This window comes from Akebia trifoliata, chromosome 1, assembly GCF_017979445.1.
Source record: "Akebia trifoliata isolate Shusen 1 chromosome 1, ASM1797944v1, whole genome shotgun sequence".
Lineage (NCBI taxonomy): Eukaryota > Viridiplantae > Streptophyta > Magnoliopsida > Ranunculales > Lardizabalaceae > Akebia > Akebia trifoliata.
The window spans coordinates 8,746,737-8,761,462 of NC_141375.1; the positions used below are offsets into that span (position 1 = coordinate 8,746,737).

At 34.5% G+C, this 14,726-nt stretch overlaps 1 pseudogene; it reads right to left on the minus strand.

Annotated features, from left to right (window-relative positions):
• Window positions 1–332: 332 nt before the first annotated feature.
• Window positions 333–653, minus strand: LOC147410649 (2-methylene-furan-3-one reductase pseudogene; annotated as a pseudogene).
• Between the last annotated feature and the right edge of the window lie 14,073 nt (window positions 654–14,726).

Sequence of the window (14,726 nt, forward strand, 5' to 3'; positions counted from 1 at the left end):
AGTGCAGAATTATCCGAACAACAGAACTTGCTGTCACTCAAGAGAAACTTAATGAACTGCAGCGACAAAAGGATGAGAAATGTCGAAGATTTAAAAATTAAAAACATATCAACTAAATTAAAATCATTTTTTAAAATAAATGATGTTTAGTAGGTGAGAAATGTATTAAAATAAATGATATTTAGTAGGTGAGAAATGTACCTATGGTATCGTAAACCAAATCATATTTTTCTTGAATTTCTTCGTATTTTGTCTTTGTGTAATCGACGACTTTGTCAGTACCCAAGCTCTTGAAAAACTTCACCTTTAGAGTGCTTGTTGTGGAGACCACATTAGAAGCACTTAGCCAACTGAACAACCAACGTGCTAGCACCACCAACTCCACCTACAATAAAAATGGTCTGGCCCTTTTTAAAACACGCGGTCTCAAAGCCTTCAATGGCAGTTTGTAGTGCTAGTGGCAAACTTGCGACCTCGTCGAATAACAAGTTTGCGGGTTTCAGTGCCACCAAGTTTTCCTCCACGATGATGTGCTCTGCTAGCGTCCCAAGTTGCTTTAACTTCCTTTTAGCGTTGAAATCTTGGATGTTTCCATAAACCTTGTCGCCAACATTAAATTTTGTGACAGTTTTTCTAATGACAATTCCAGCCATGTCACAACAAGGAACCACCTGCATCAATATCCCAACTCATTAATTCTTTAAGGCCTAAGAATTATATAACACATAATGAGATGTTATTTAATTTAGACCAATTTAAAGCGAGAAATTGAATTAAAACCGAAATGGGTCAAGCCGATAGCTAATCATACAGCTCTATGTCACACAACCTTCATATAGGATTGCTTGATAGTATGATATTTGGCTTATAGACCTATAAATCATCCATTATGTGAACCCACAGCTGCAACTCTAAAGCAATATTTTGAAATTACCAGCTTTGACAAGATGGTGACCTAGAGGGGGGGTGAATAGGACTAATTTAAAAATCTACTGAATGTGTATGTTTGGGATGTGAATTAATTTTAATGTCAGGGAGCATCCACAAAAACATTCATGTAGCAAGATATTCATGCGAGATATGATCAGTCATGATATGCATTCAAATTGGCATAAAGATAAGAGAATTTGAGACACAGTAGAATACACACGATTTATAGTGGTTCAGCACCCGTGCCTACATCCACTCCCAAGAGAACCCAAATTGGTGGTTCTTTGGTATCCACTAATACAGAGGTTTATGGTTCACCTTAAACCGCACACAGAATTTTTTCCCGGGATGATTCTACAACCCTACAATTGAATGGACCACATCCACTCAAAGTCCTTGAGTTTTTACTTAGGAAACTCAGTAACCCTTGTCACTCAACATGAGTCTGCAACTCAATCAAGTGCTTGATTTTGAAGAAGAAATCAAGTGAACTATTACAAGTGTATTTTCAGAATTTAAGATACGAACAATCAAACTCACAGTAATGGTGATGGTAGTGAGTGTGTTGTTTTTAGTTCTCCGTTACTCCCTTCAACACTGGCTTCTTGACTCGCTCGTTGTTAAACTGCAACTCTCGAAGGGTGGATTAAGTAGAGCTTGATCAACTAAGACGTGATAGATTGTTATGCATGATATTGATTACTCTTCACGACTCTTCTTCCTTTGTTAAGCCTTTTAAAGTATGCTTATTTGCTTGGGCTGAACTTTGGAGTTGTTGATCAAGCCAAGAAGAGACCAAGTGCTTTACTTTTATAGGCAGAGCTCTTAACGGCTTTCTGTCGGTGGCACCGACCAATCATAACGGTCGAAAATCTTACCGTTTCGCATTTTCGGTAGCACTGACGGTGGAACCTCCAAGCTTCATCGGTGGGACCGATGAGGAATTTTACGGTGGAACCGCCAGGAGTATGTTTCTGCCACCGAATGAAAACTCCTTCATTAGTTCTGGCGGTGGATGTCGGTGGGACCGACAAAGTGTTATTCGGTGGAACCGATGCCTAAACTGTCGGTGGGACCGGCAGGATTGTTCTTCTGCCACCGATAGGAGGTATCTCATGTTAATTTGTCGGTGTCTAGCGGTGGAACCGTCAAGTCTTCATCGGTGGAACCGATTTATATTCTATCGGTGGGACCGACATATTAGAGCTTCTGCCACCGATAGAAGGTATCTCAAAATATTCGGTCGGTGGTTGGCGGTGGATCCTTTACTCCTGCCGACAGCTTCTGATCTCTTTGAGATAAACCTGTTCTGATGCTCCACGGGAGATGATGCCCCTTGACCTTGATTGGTTTTGATATATTTTGGATTTGTCGTTGAATTATGAACACACAACAATGTTTCTAGTAGTTACATCATGACATCATACGACTACCCTTGTAATTTGACAAAACATGGTACTAACATATTTCCCCCTTAGTGACCTTTGAGGCCTTCCAATTTGGAGTAATATAAGAGGGCAATGATGCATGTGTATGTGATGGAATTTTACAAAATTTAAGTTCAAAAGCAGTAATTTAACCTTTTAGGAATTAAAATGAATAGTACGCTGAAACAGGAATTTCACAATTTTTCTCTACTATTTTGGTAATTTCCTCCTAGTTTTAACATAGTTTTGGATGGGTTGGACTTCAACTGTGAGTGCTCCTAATAATCAATCGGGACAAACTACAACCATAGAACAAACCTCACCAAGGTTATGAACTACAAGCATATTATACCTAACTAATTTATTTTCATAAACGACTTATGTCAATTCGGTTCCAATTTGGCCTCAAACAGAACCAAATTGCACTATTGTACATAACCAAACCGTCTCAATAATATTTATTTTTCACGAATATATTCCTTTTTGAATTTATCTTTCTCAGTATTTCCATTTATCAATCTAACATCCTCAACTTAAGTAACTCCATCCTAAGAACATGATTTTTATTGCCCAATATCATATACTTCATTAAGCATAAAAGATCTAACATCAATCACACAACATTTCAAAAGCATCTCTCCATCTTGTCACCAATTTTTAACTTCAAGGAGGCTCATTTCCTTCTCCATACCCCCACCAACTACATACTAGGTATCCTAATTCGCAGGGTCAAAAATGATAATATGAAGCTTCTACCTCTTTTCTTTGTTCATCATCATGACTATCATGGTATAGCCTCAATGGCTAACTTGCCCAACACAAATCAATATCATATTGTTTCTTGATATTCCAATTATTTCATATATCAAAATCATTTTTCGATGAAGCACTTACTTAATGTGGGTTGTGGAGACTAGATAGTGTTGGAAAGCAAGTGAAAAATAAATTAGAAAATTCAGAATATCAATCTGAGACATGAGAAATGATATTTTTCCCCAAAATGTAAGACTTAGTGAACAATGGATTACCAACAAAATTGGTTCAAGAAAAAATAACATTTAGATTAAATTTCATTTTCCATGAGAATATTTTATAGAAAATTACATGATGCAAACCTAATAGCACCTTTCTGTTAAAAAAATAGAATTTCTTTAAAGAATAAATATTTTTCCAGAAAATTACATGATTTGAACCAAATATAACTAGAATTTTTCCCCCAAACTACTACTACACATTCAAGATGGAATCCAAAACAAAAACATTCAATAAAAAAACAATAATGCTGCAATTAAAACACCAAATCAATCTTTAAAAAATTACTTTTAAGATCAGATTTACAAATCACCATCATAAAAATGAAAAAAACAATTGAACCTTGATCAAGACAGATAAGAGAGCTGGAGAGAGGTGGGATTGTGAGGGACGATGTATTGGTTTAACAGATCTGGCTCCGACTTAGCTCTGAGTTCATGAACATTGATCCTTGCTATTTAGATTCACATAAAAAATGAAAATCGTATCAAAATAAACAATGATTAAAACCAATTCAGAGATCGAAGAGTTCGTGGAATCATAAACCCTAGATTTCATTTTCAATAAACTGAACAACATCATGTATCTACCAACCTGAGAAATCAAAAGATCACTTTAAGGCTCTAGTTTACTCTAGATCTCATCTTCACTCCATCATTTTCAATGTTGAGAGATCGAGAGATCAGATACAGAAAGAGACCGATCAGATATAGAGAGAGATGTGATCGAGGAAGACAAATAGAGAGATATTTTCACAATCAGGAGAGCTTCTCACGAACTAGATGAGAGAGTGAGAGGGAAGAAAAAAAAAACACAGAAATTTCTCACAATCAAGTAAGCTTCTCATGAACCAGAGAGTGAGAGAGGGGAAAAAACGCAGACAACCCAGAGATAAAGAGAGTGTGAGATAAGGTAAAAAAAACACAGATGAGAGAGAGGGAAATTTTTTTTCGCAAATATTCTTTAAATTTCGTGGGCTTCTGACCGTCAAATTTAATTTGTAAAATTCGTCGAGCCAAGCCCAACAAATTTTTTCTCTAATTTTCACAATTTTCACCTAGTGAACCTACCAAAATTCTGCCCAAATTCCCTCAAGAAGCCTAAATCAATTAGAAAATAAAGAAAAAAAGAAGAAGAATGAGATACCAAGGTGGAAAGGAGTTCATAGCTTCTATTTTTTTATGTAGTTAACCCCCTCTCATTTGTCACTTCTATCTAAATCCCTCTCTGTACGTTTCAAGCACATTTACTTTAATTTTCTTTCAATTTTAAGCAATGTAGACTTGTCGATTTCTTAGTTTAAGGATTGAAGGTAGAGAGCAATCCCTCTTAGTGAGGTAATCTCCCCTACTAAGTCATTAATAAGCTTTTCAAGAGCATTTAAATTCCTGCACTTTATTTTAAGTCTTATAAATTCTTGCAATTTACTTTAAGTAATTTGTCAATTCTTAGATTAAACTTTGCTAGTTTCTAATAGCTAAGGGAAAAGATAGTAATCCTTCACCTTATTGAGGCAATCTTCTCCTTAAAAGATCATTAATAAGTTCTTCTTGGAATACTCATGCATACACACTTGCACACACCACATCCATCATTTTCAAAGATTTTAAGAGTCAAAGGTGATGATCTCCCAAAATCCCCACCTAACACTCTAAACCAACACAGAAATAGTCTCAAAGAGGACAAAACTCATGTATAAGGTCCCTAGTTTTTCCATATTGGTGTTCAACTCATGAACACTTTTTAAAAGCAAAATAAACAAAAATATGCTCCCAAGTGAGTACATAAGCCCTAAAAAAAGCTTTGGGGTTCAAAATGGTAGAATCCAAGTGGATTCCCACCAAAGTCCCAAGTTCATAAAAAATTCTAGCAAACACTATTTTCCATTTTTATCTTTCTTACTAGTTCAATTTTTTAATTTTTCAAATTTTCAATTTTCTAAAACTAGACAACAATCGATTTTCTCTATAACTTCCTCTACTTTCAAAACTCACAAACATGGTTTCTAATCTCACCTATTATAACCATCTTTGGATGCGAAGGACAAGGTGCCTAACACTTTGTTTGGCCCTCAACCGTACCTCCTTACCTTAGTTCTCTAGGTAGATCATTCCCCTCTATCCTTTGAATATGTGAGTTGCATACACCCCAATTTGATTGAACAAGCCCGATAGATCATTTGAATTTAGTGTTAAGGATCAATTCGAGAGGATTTCAATCAAGCAAAGGGACCCGCTTAAATCAATCAACATTAATCAATCAAGTGATAAAATGGGTTTTGCCTGGCCATGTAAACCAAATGGCAAGTATAATTATACTTGGCTATTTGGCACATATAGCCAGACCATTTGTTGTTGTGACTTTTCTTTTGTGGTGCACAGGTATAAATTTGCATTGGCTCTTCTTAAAGAAGGGCGAAGAATAATTTTTTATGGCTATTCCTTGCATAGGGCAAAGTCAGATAAGTTTGATTTTTTTTTCTTCTAATCCCTACTTAATTTCTTAAACACTCATGCTTTAAATCTCTAAATTTCTCATCACCTAGATGTTTTGGTAATCTCTATTGTCCCCTAATCTTGACTCAAAGTCACCTTTGGTTCCAACTTAAGGAGAATTACCTCCTTTAAACTTGGTTTATTGAGACTCATTAGGGTCAAATCACCCTTCTACTCTTTTACTCTTTTACTCTTTTTAAGAATCAAAGAGATTCCATGACATTCAATGTAAATTTATCAAATTCAAGGACCTATGAACATTTTATTCAGTCTCAAGAAGACTTTACAACTTGTGTGTAAAGACACATATCCGTCAGTTGTTAGAACCCTATATAGGTAGAAGGTCTAAAATATTGAAAACCCAAATACCAAATTTATAATACCCCAAGTTTTTAATTTGTATCTCGAGGACACTCAAATAATGAAATTTTGAAAAAATCCTGAAAGTAGGACTTAGGGTAGAAATTCTCAGATTTTATTTTGTTCACTTTTGACTAAAACTAACTTTTCTATTGGATTCAAAATGACCAAAAACTTACTTTAGCCTATAAGCACGCTCAAACCTGAGTTCGGATACAAAATCTTGGATTTTTGTGTTAGATGAAACCTAAAAAGGTAAATTTTTGTTAAAACGAAATAGAGTACTCATTCCTCAATTTTTGAGCCCAAAAAGTCAAAATACTGTCAATAATAGAAATAAATTAAAAAATACCCATTTTGCCCTCAAGTCCTTATAAATAAAAGAACTTAAAGTTCTTTTATTTCATTCTCTTCTCTCCAACAACCCAAACCCCAGCCACTTGAGAACCAAGGGTTTCAACCCTCTTCTCTTCTAGATCTATCGTGAACAAGCCATCGTTGAGCCTTGGCGAAGAAAAAGAAGTTTTCTACATCGACAAGCTCTACAACCTCACAATTGTGACACTTGATGATTGCATCAGAAGTGGCTAAGAAAGGTCTTCCTAGGATGACAGGAACATGAGTGTTCGGGTTAATGATCGGTTCAGTGTCATGAACCACGAAGTTAAAAAAAAAAGTAAAAATCTTTGACTTTAATGATTGCATCCTCTACTATTCCCTTAGGAATCTTCACTTATCTATCTGTTAGACTCAAAGTGATATCAGTAGGCTTAAGTTCCCCCAAACCTAGTTGTTGGTAAATAGAGTAGGGAAAAAGATTCACACTAGCCCTGAGATTTAATAGACATTTCTCTATAATCGTGTCTCCGATGTGCACATAAATTGTAAGACAACCAAGGTCTTTGAATTTAGGAATAATTGTCTGTGAATCAGACAGGAAGACTGGGCTGTCATCACAACCTCTCTTGGCACATGAGTTATGCGTTTCATAGTGGTATGATCTTTGAGAAATTTGGCATACAAGGAAATCTGAAGGATTGCATCGAGGAAGGGAATATTGATCTGAATGTTTTTGAAAACTTCTAAAATTCCTTCAAATTATTTTCCTTTTTTGTTGTCTATGAGTCTATGTGAAAATTGGACTTTGGGAATGATTATTTGACTTTTGAGTGGTGGAGATGTTTCCTTGGTTTGGTCCTCTTTATCTGTGGAAGATGCATTGAAGGTTGTTCTTTTTGGTAGAACTTCCTCAGGCATGTCTACTTTATTGTCTACCAATTTACCGAATTGTAAGCTATGGATGGCTTGAACAAAATTAGAGGGACCTACCTGGCTTGTTATTTCATACTGCCCCCTTAGGACAGTTCCTCCTGGATTAGGCACTATTTGACTAGGAAATTGCCCTTTGTTTTTCTCCCATATAGAAGAAGCTAGTTGACCCAATTGAACCTCTAGTTTGTTAATTACTTGCGCATTAACCTGATTGATCTGAGACTAATTCTGGTTGGTCTGGATTTGTTGTTGTTGCTTTAACAACTCAACCATCATTGATTCTAATGACGAGTTCGTTTGAGCAACAAGAGGAAAGTAGTTGGTCATGAGGTTGACAATGATATCCCGTTGATCAGAATTTTAAGGTGAAGAGTAGGATGGTTGCAAACCAAAGATAGGTTCGCATTGGAATGAGGTTGGCGGTTATAATTTTTCTAGAAACCTGGATGACCTCTCGATTGAATAGGTTCATTTTGACGATATGAAAAATTGGGGTGAAACCTATGTCAGGATGGTACGTTTGACTATAAGAGTTAGGAGTGGGTTTCCTATACATGATATATGTTTCGATAACATTGGCTTTCTCGACCTTTACTACTGGCAAAGTGGGATAATCCTTAATGGAATGAGTGGAGCTTTCACAGAGTAGGCATGATGAAGATGTTTCTAAAACGACTTGCAAAATTGGGGTGGGTTCTTGGAGATTGGTTTTGACACTAACAGCATGAAACTTTTTATTCAGACTTTGCATGCTAGTGACTAGGCTTGTCATGACATTCTTGAAATTAGGATCAGATTTGATCTCATACATGTCTGGTTTCTTAGTTCCCAACTCTCCTCTATCAAAATCTCCTAAGTTGGAGCTCCAATTTCGAGCATTCTCAGCCAGTTCGACTAGGAACTCATATGCCTGATTGGGATTGGGATTCATGAACTTCCTTTGATGCATAGACTCTAGAAGGATACAGTGGGATGTCAAGAGATTATGATAAAAGAAGTTGACTAATTGGGCTTCATCTATCCCATGATGCGGACATTTGACAAGAAGATCGTTAAATCTTTCCCAAGTTTGGAAAAATTCTTCATCAAGTCTTCCCTTGAAATTCCTAATGGTATTTTTGGATTGTTCCATTTTTTTCATCGGAAAGAATTTGGCCATAAATTTTCTTGATAACTCATCCCACGTGGTGATAGAGTTAGAGGCCAAGGAATTTAACTATGCAGCAGCATGATCTTTGAGAGAGAGACGGACCAACCTAAGCTTGACATTCTCTTCATCGAGGTATCCATTTTTTAATGTCTGACACAAGGTCAAGAATTTATTGAGATGATTGTAAGGTTATTCACTCTCGAAACCGTGGAATTTGGGAAGCATCCACATTCGTGACAGGTAAAGCTATACAAGAAAGAGGATTGGTTGTAATAGGGGTAAACAACTCATTGAGAGTTAGTTGATCCTCATGAAGGTGATGAGGTGGAATTGAATGTGGATCCATTTCTGGGATTGGCGGGGTGGTTACGGTGTTGATTTCTCTTCTAATCCTGGGAAGTAGATGAGATCTTGTGATTTTCAGATCAAACGATTCAATCGGATTTTTTCTAAGATCTCCTACCTAACATACACGAAAGAATTGCATACAAAAGATGAAAGAATTCACACGTGATCACTGGGTTCTTACGACTAGACAGCTCCTAACTGATTCAAAGGAATAATCTAAGCCTTCCAACCCAAATCTCTGAAATAAAAAACAACCAGTTTAATCCCTAGTTGAGAGGTGACACACGATGCTAAGCAAAGGCACTCTTGAATCACTTCTTATCTAGAATAGATGTTTTTTATCCCTTGAATACACGTGGTACTACGGGGCAGGATTACGCTTAGGCATTGTTTTCAATCAAGAAGTGTAGTTGGTACAACTTGAATTAACTTTGCTAAATGAGCTCAATGGGACCTAAAGTCAAATCTAACCAATTTTAATTAATTATGAGGCTCTCAACTCTTATTAGTAGCCGTATTTTTTGAAAACTTGCATGTAGGGTTTTTATCGAAATTGTAATGTTGATTTAAAATGTAAGATTCTGTTTATTTGTTTCAAATTCACGCCAATGTCTTCATGTTTGATGAGTTTTTATCATAATTTAACAATCGAATCGTTGGTGGGATATTAGACCTAAGTATTGTGGAAGAAACCCAAAATTTTGGTTGAAAAATCAAATTTTTTGACCAACCTATAACTTGCTAACAACGCCACCGTTAGTCACTGATGGTGTTCCTGTCAGCCACCGTTGGTCACTGATGGCGCTACCGTTGGTTTAATGTCCTTTTTAATTTTTTTTACTTTCCATTTACTTTAAGTTCTTTAATAAAAGTAAGATTTTACCCCCCATTTCGGAATAATGGGAATAGTTTCAAGATCTAAATCTCAAAGGATTAAAATTCATTTTTTGGTCCTAAGAACAAAACGTAAATTTCGATGTTTTTATCAGATTTTCAAAAGTGAATATCTTTTCGTTTCTTTGAATTGAGTTATAAAAATTATATGATGTCGAATCTTATGTTCAAGGCTTTCATTTCTAAAAACCCATTTTAAAAATTCGCATTTCTGAGACTTAGCCAAATTTCCACAAACTTTCCCAGTTTTAGTAGTTTGACTTCGTATATTTATTGGGACCCCATTTTAACTAAATTTTGGTAGTTTTTCAGTTGAATGATCAAAATGAATTTGAAAGTTTGAAAAAAGAAAGTTGTGTTTAATAAAAAGTAAAAATATCGAAAAAATAGGAAAAGAGATGAGATGGTAAAATGTAAGAATCACACCCGATGGGTGATGTCTGCATTTTACATTTTTGTGTTTTGTGTAGGTTGGTGAATGGATATCTAGGGATAATAATTCTAGATGCATGTTTATTTAATTTCTGTAGCGTGAGGCACAGTTTAATTTTTGCACTGTTATTTATTTTAAGCAATGGGGCTACTATTGCAGGGTAGGAAACTGGATATCCATTCGCAATCTTGTAATGTTAATTTCTCATTTGTTTAAAAAAAAAAAACGTTATACATATATAGTTATTTTGTGAATTATTAAATAATTTGTGAATGCCTAGGTATAATACGTTGTATCATTCGGAGTGATGTACTATCTTGGGATGTATGGTAGGGACATCCAAGTTCATACATGGTATGGGAGCGTATGAAAGTGGAATCACAACTGGAATTCAGAATTATTCATCTCTATCTTTACTAGTGAACTTGTAATGTAAAAGTGGTTGTATACGAATGGGATTGTATAATGAGAATCATATGCACACCTGATAGGTATAAACGAAGATGATTAGTCAATGATCACTAATAATCTAGAGTAATTGAATATTTTAACACATTGAACAAAGACTTATTGCTTACAGTCACGTCAAACAGCCAGCCAAAACTGGATAAATGGTCAACCAAGTGTGGTACACATCGACTAACCACAAAATCAATAACTAAAAGTCAATAAAGTATTGTAACATCATGTCTCGATTGTGAGCGATCCAGTCGTGAATCCCAACTCTTTAATTCTACTATTTCACTATTATGTATTATGTATATGTTGTTTTATTTTGAATTAAAAATAAAAAATATGTTTACTATTTCAATGTTATAAATTAGAATGGTATAAAAAGAAATGCTATAGTGAGTACTGTTGATTGATGTAATATGAATTTTTAAAATATTTAATTGCTCATCCTTGACTATATGTGCTAGTTAATCGTAATTTAATTTGTAAAACGTTACATGTATTGAAATGTTTCAGTATGATTACTCGATGATGTTTAGGAGAGGTTATTAGTAGGAATTGTTTGTTTTATTTTACATTCCCTTACAATTTAATTTCCTAAACTAGATGCTTTATTTCTTGTTTTCTTGATGACAAGAGAGCTAGAGAGTAAACCCTCCTTGGAGGTAATCTTCTCTTGATAAGTCCATCACATGCATTATTTTTAAAAAGGTCGAGGGTCAAAAGTGATGGTTTCTGTAGATCTCTACCTAACTCTCTAAACCAACAAAAATAATCTCATAGAGGACACAACTCATGTATAAAAGTTCCTAGTGTTTCCATGGTGGTGTTCAACTCATGAACACCTCCTAAAGACTAAACTAATAAAAAGATACCCACAAGTAAGCGCATAAGCCTCTAAAAGAGCTTTGGGTCCAAAATGGTGGAATCCAAGTTGATTCCCACCAAAACCCTGGGTCACAAACAATTCAAATAATCTTTATTTTCTACTACTTTAGCTTGCTCATTAGTTTAATTTGTTCATTTTCTAAAAATAAACTTTAGGCAATTTTCTCTAATTCCCTCTATAACTCTCTCTACTTTTAAAACCTCAAAATAACTTTTAAAGCTTCATCTCTAGTCAATCTATGGTAACCATCTCTGGATGGAAGGACAAGGTGCCTAACATCTTCCTTGTCCTTTAATCGAACTCCCTTACTTTTTCTAGGTAAACCGAAAACCCTTATATCTTTTGGATATGTGAGTCACTACAAACCAAGAAAAACATAATTTCAAAAACTCTTTCATAGTATCCATTTAAATGGTGGTGACTCTTCAACCCACGTAGATGAGTTCAAACCTCCCAAAAAGTTTCGAAGCCCATGCATATACATAAGTCACTATAGCAAAGAAAAATAGAATTTTAAAACTCATTTATGGTATCTATTCACACCTTAATTGAATGATGGTGACTCCTAAACCCCAAGTAGATGAGATCAAAATCTCCAAAAAGATTTTGAATCCTTACGTATCTACAGGACGTTTGTGATGAGTAAACCTACAATGTGTTATATTGGTTGAAGGGACACTTTGTTCAATATCGCGTGTTATCTATATGATGGCATGTGATCTACTAATTATTTTAATGTATACAATTGCTTCAAAATCAACATTTAGTATAGGTGAAAGAGTTTTTTCAACATCTAGAAGTCACCTAATTTCAAAGACGATGGAAGCGTTGATATGCTTGAAGGATTGGTTCCTTGTCGAAAAAAGAGATCAAGCAAAGAGAAATGGAACAACTTCCTAATGAATTAGGAAAAATAGATATATAATTAGATTAGAAATATTTTTATTTTTAGGTTGAGTTATGTAAATGATAGATAGGTGAGTGGGTGCCAACCTAGCTGGGATGCACTCATACTATAGTGATGCAATTCCTCACACTAAGGGTTAAGGCCTAATGTACTCTCAATTAGTGAAATCTCAATTCTTATATGTAAATTATTTATCTAATTTTAAAATTTATAATGTCATTAGTCATTAATGTACATTGAATGAATGAGAATAAAACAAATGCATTTTGAGATTTGTTTCAATATATGTTTAATTTTTTGTCTATCATTATTTAGATTAATACACTCTATTTTATTTTTATAAATTTTTATACTGTAAGATTTACATATTTATAAGTTTGAACTTTAGTTTAGAAACTAAAGTATTTATATAATTAAAAAAATTATATATAAATCAGTTTGTTAGATTTAAACTTTAAAGTAAACTAACCTATTTATATAAATTATTATATTTTAATATTTTACATCTAATATATGTTTGAATTCGTACCTGAAAAATCAGGTTTGGGTAGGGTATGGGTATACCCTTTTGCTACCTACTCATACTTGAAAATAGTAGGTTCAGTTATGATTCCATCTATACCCAACCCATAGCCGATAAAAATGGGAACAGGTTCGGTTCTGGGTACCTGAATGTACAAACCTACCTAGGGGTGGATTAACTTTCCAACAATGACCCTAACTTAATATATGTTGGCCAATTGAATAAAGGTCAAAACTTATAATACCTTGAAATTTTGGAAATAACATTATTATTTATTTATTTGAAAATAATTATTAGATAGAAAAGTCTCATACATTCGGATTAAAAGAAGGAAAAAAAAAAGATTTTTTTCTTTATTAATTAGTTTATTTTTATTATTATTATTATTGGACTAGGTCTAGGCCCAACATTCAATGTGGAGGGCCCAATAGTGAGTCAAAGTAAATGAGGGATATTATATTCTACATTTTACTAAACTTAGACATGGGATTTTAATGAAATTATTGAATAAGGGGTATGATATAAGGGCGGCATTTTTGTCTTTTTCTCAAGTGAATAGGGGGCTAAGAATGGGTGGGACGTCCTACCCATATGACATTATGAGAAAATGCCACCCATGATCAGAGCACCCTCATCCCTTTTATTTCTCTTAATTGGTTGTTTATATTTTTTATATTTAAAATTTAAAAGTTTGGCCATGTGTCATCATGAGAGTGTTAAGTTTAGATCTTTGTTGGATGTGCAAGAAAGAGCCATGTTTCAAACATAATGTCAAAGTGGTGGGAATGGTTTCTTAGCGGTAGAAGTTGGAGGAGATTGTGCCACTTGGAGGAGTTTTGATTATTTTTTGGGATGCTAAAATGAAAGAAAGAAAGTGGAAGTCGTTGGAACCACCAAACAAATAAAAGCGTGATGCATAATGGGTCTACCATTACAACCTTTGGATATTTTGAGACTTCCCCAAGTCCAAACGTGGTTACTGGGTGGGCTGAGAACTCATTCAAAAATTCCTTTCATTCTCCTCATCTCTACTAATATACTCTATTTTTTTTTTAAGAAGTCAAGTTCATTGTTATAGGTTGATAGTAAATCATCAATGTCTAAGGAAAAAGACCAACTGAAGGATTCTCATTAAAATGATGAAAGTATGCATCTAAATATGTAGTAGAGATCCATGTATAGAGGTCCTGAAATTCATTTGTATGATATTTTAATCAATATTTTGATCATGATGTTAGAGAATTCTAATCTTACTTCATTGAATTGTATAAAAATTCTTTAATAATTAATTATATATATATATATATATATTTGGAAAGATTGATGATACTATGATAATAAAAAGGATGTTTGATCGGTACAAGGAATCATGTAATTAATGATGATTAATTTGGTTTGGAGTGAAACCAGGACTGATGTGTCCTTCGATGGATAGTCCCTAAACCCCTCGAGGAAGATCGTGTGTTTTGAGATTTGAAAAGTTTGTCTGAGCTGGTGTGAAAATGCGAGATGATGGCCTAGTCTAGCCGAGCCGGTGTGAAATTCTGGCTTAACATTATTATAATCGTTGTTGTTAAAGTGATGAAATGTATACATGTGGTAGTATTATGGTT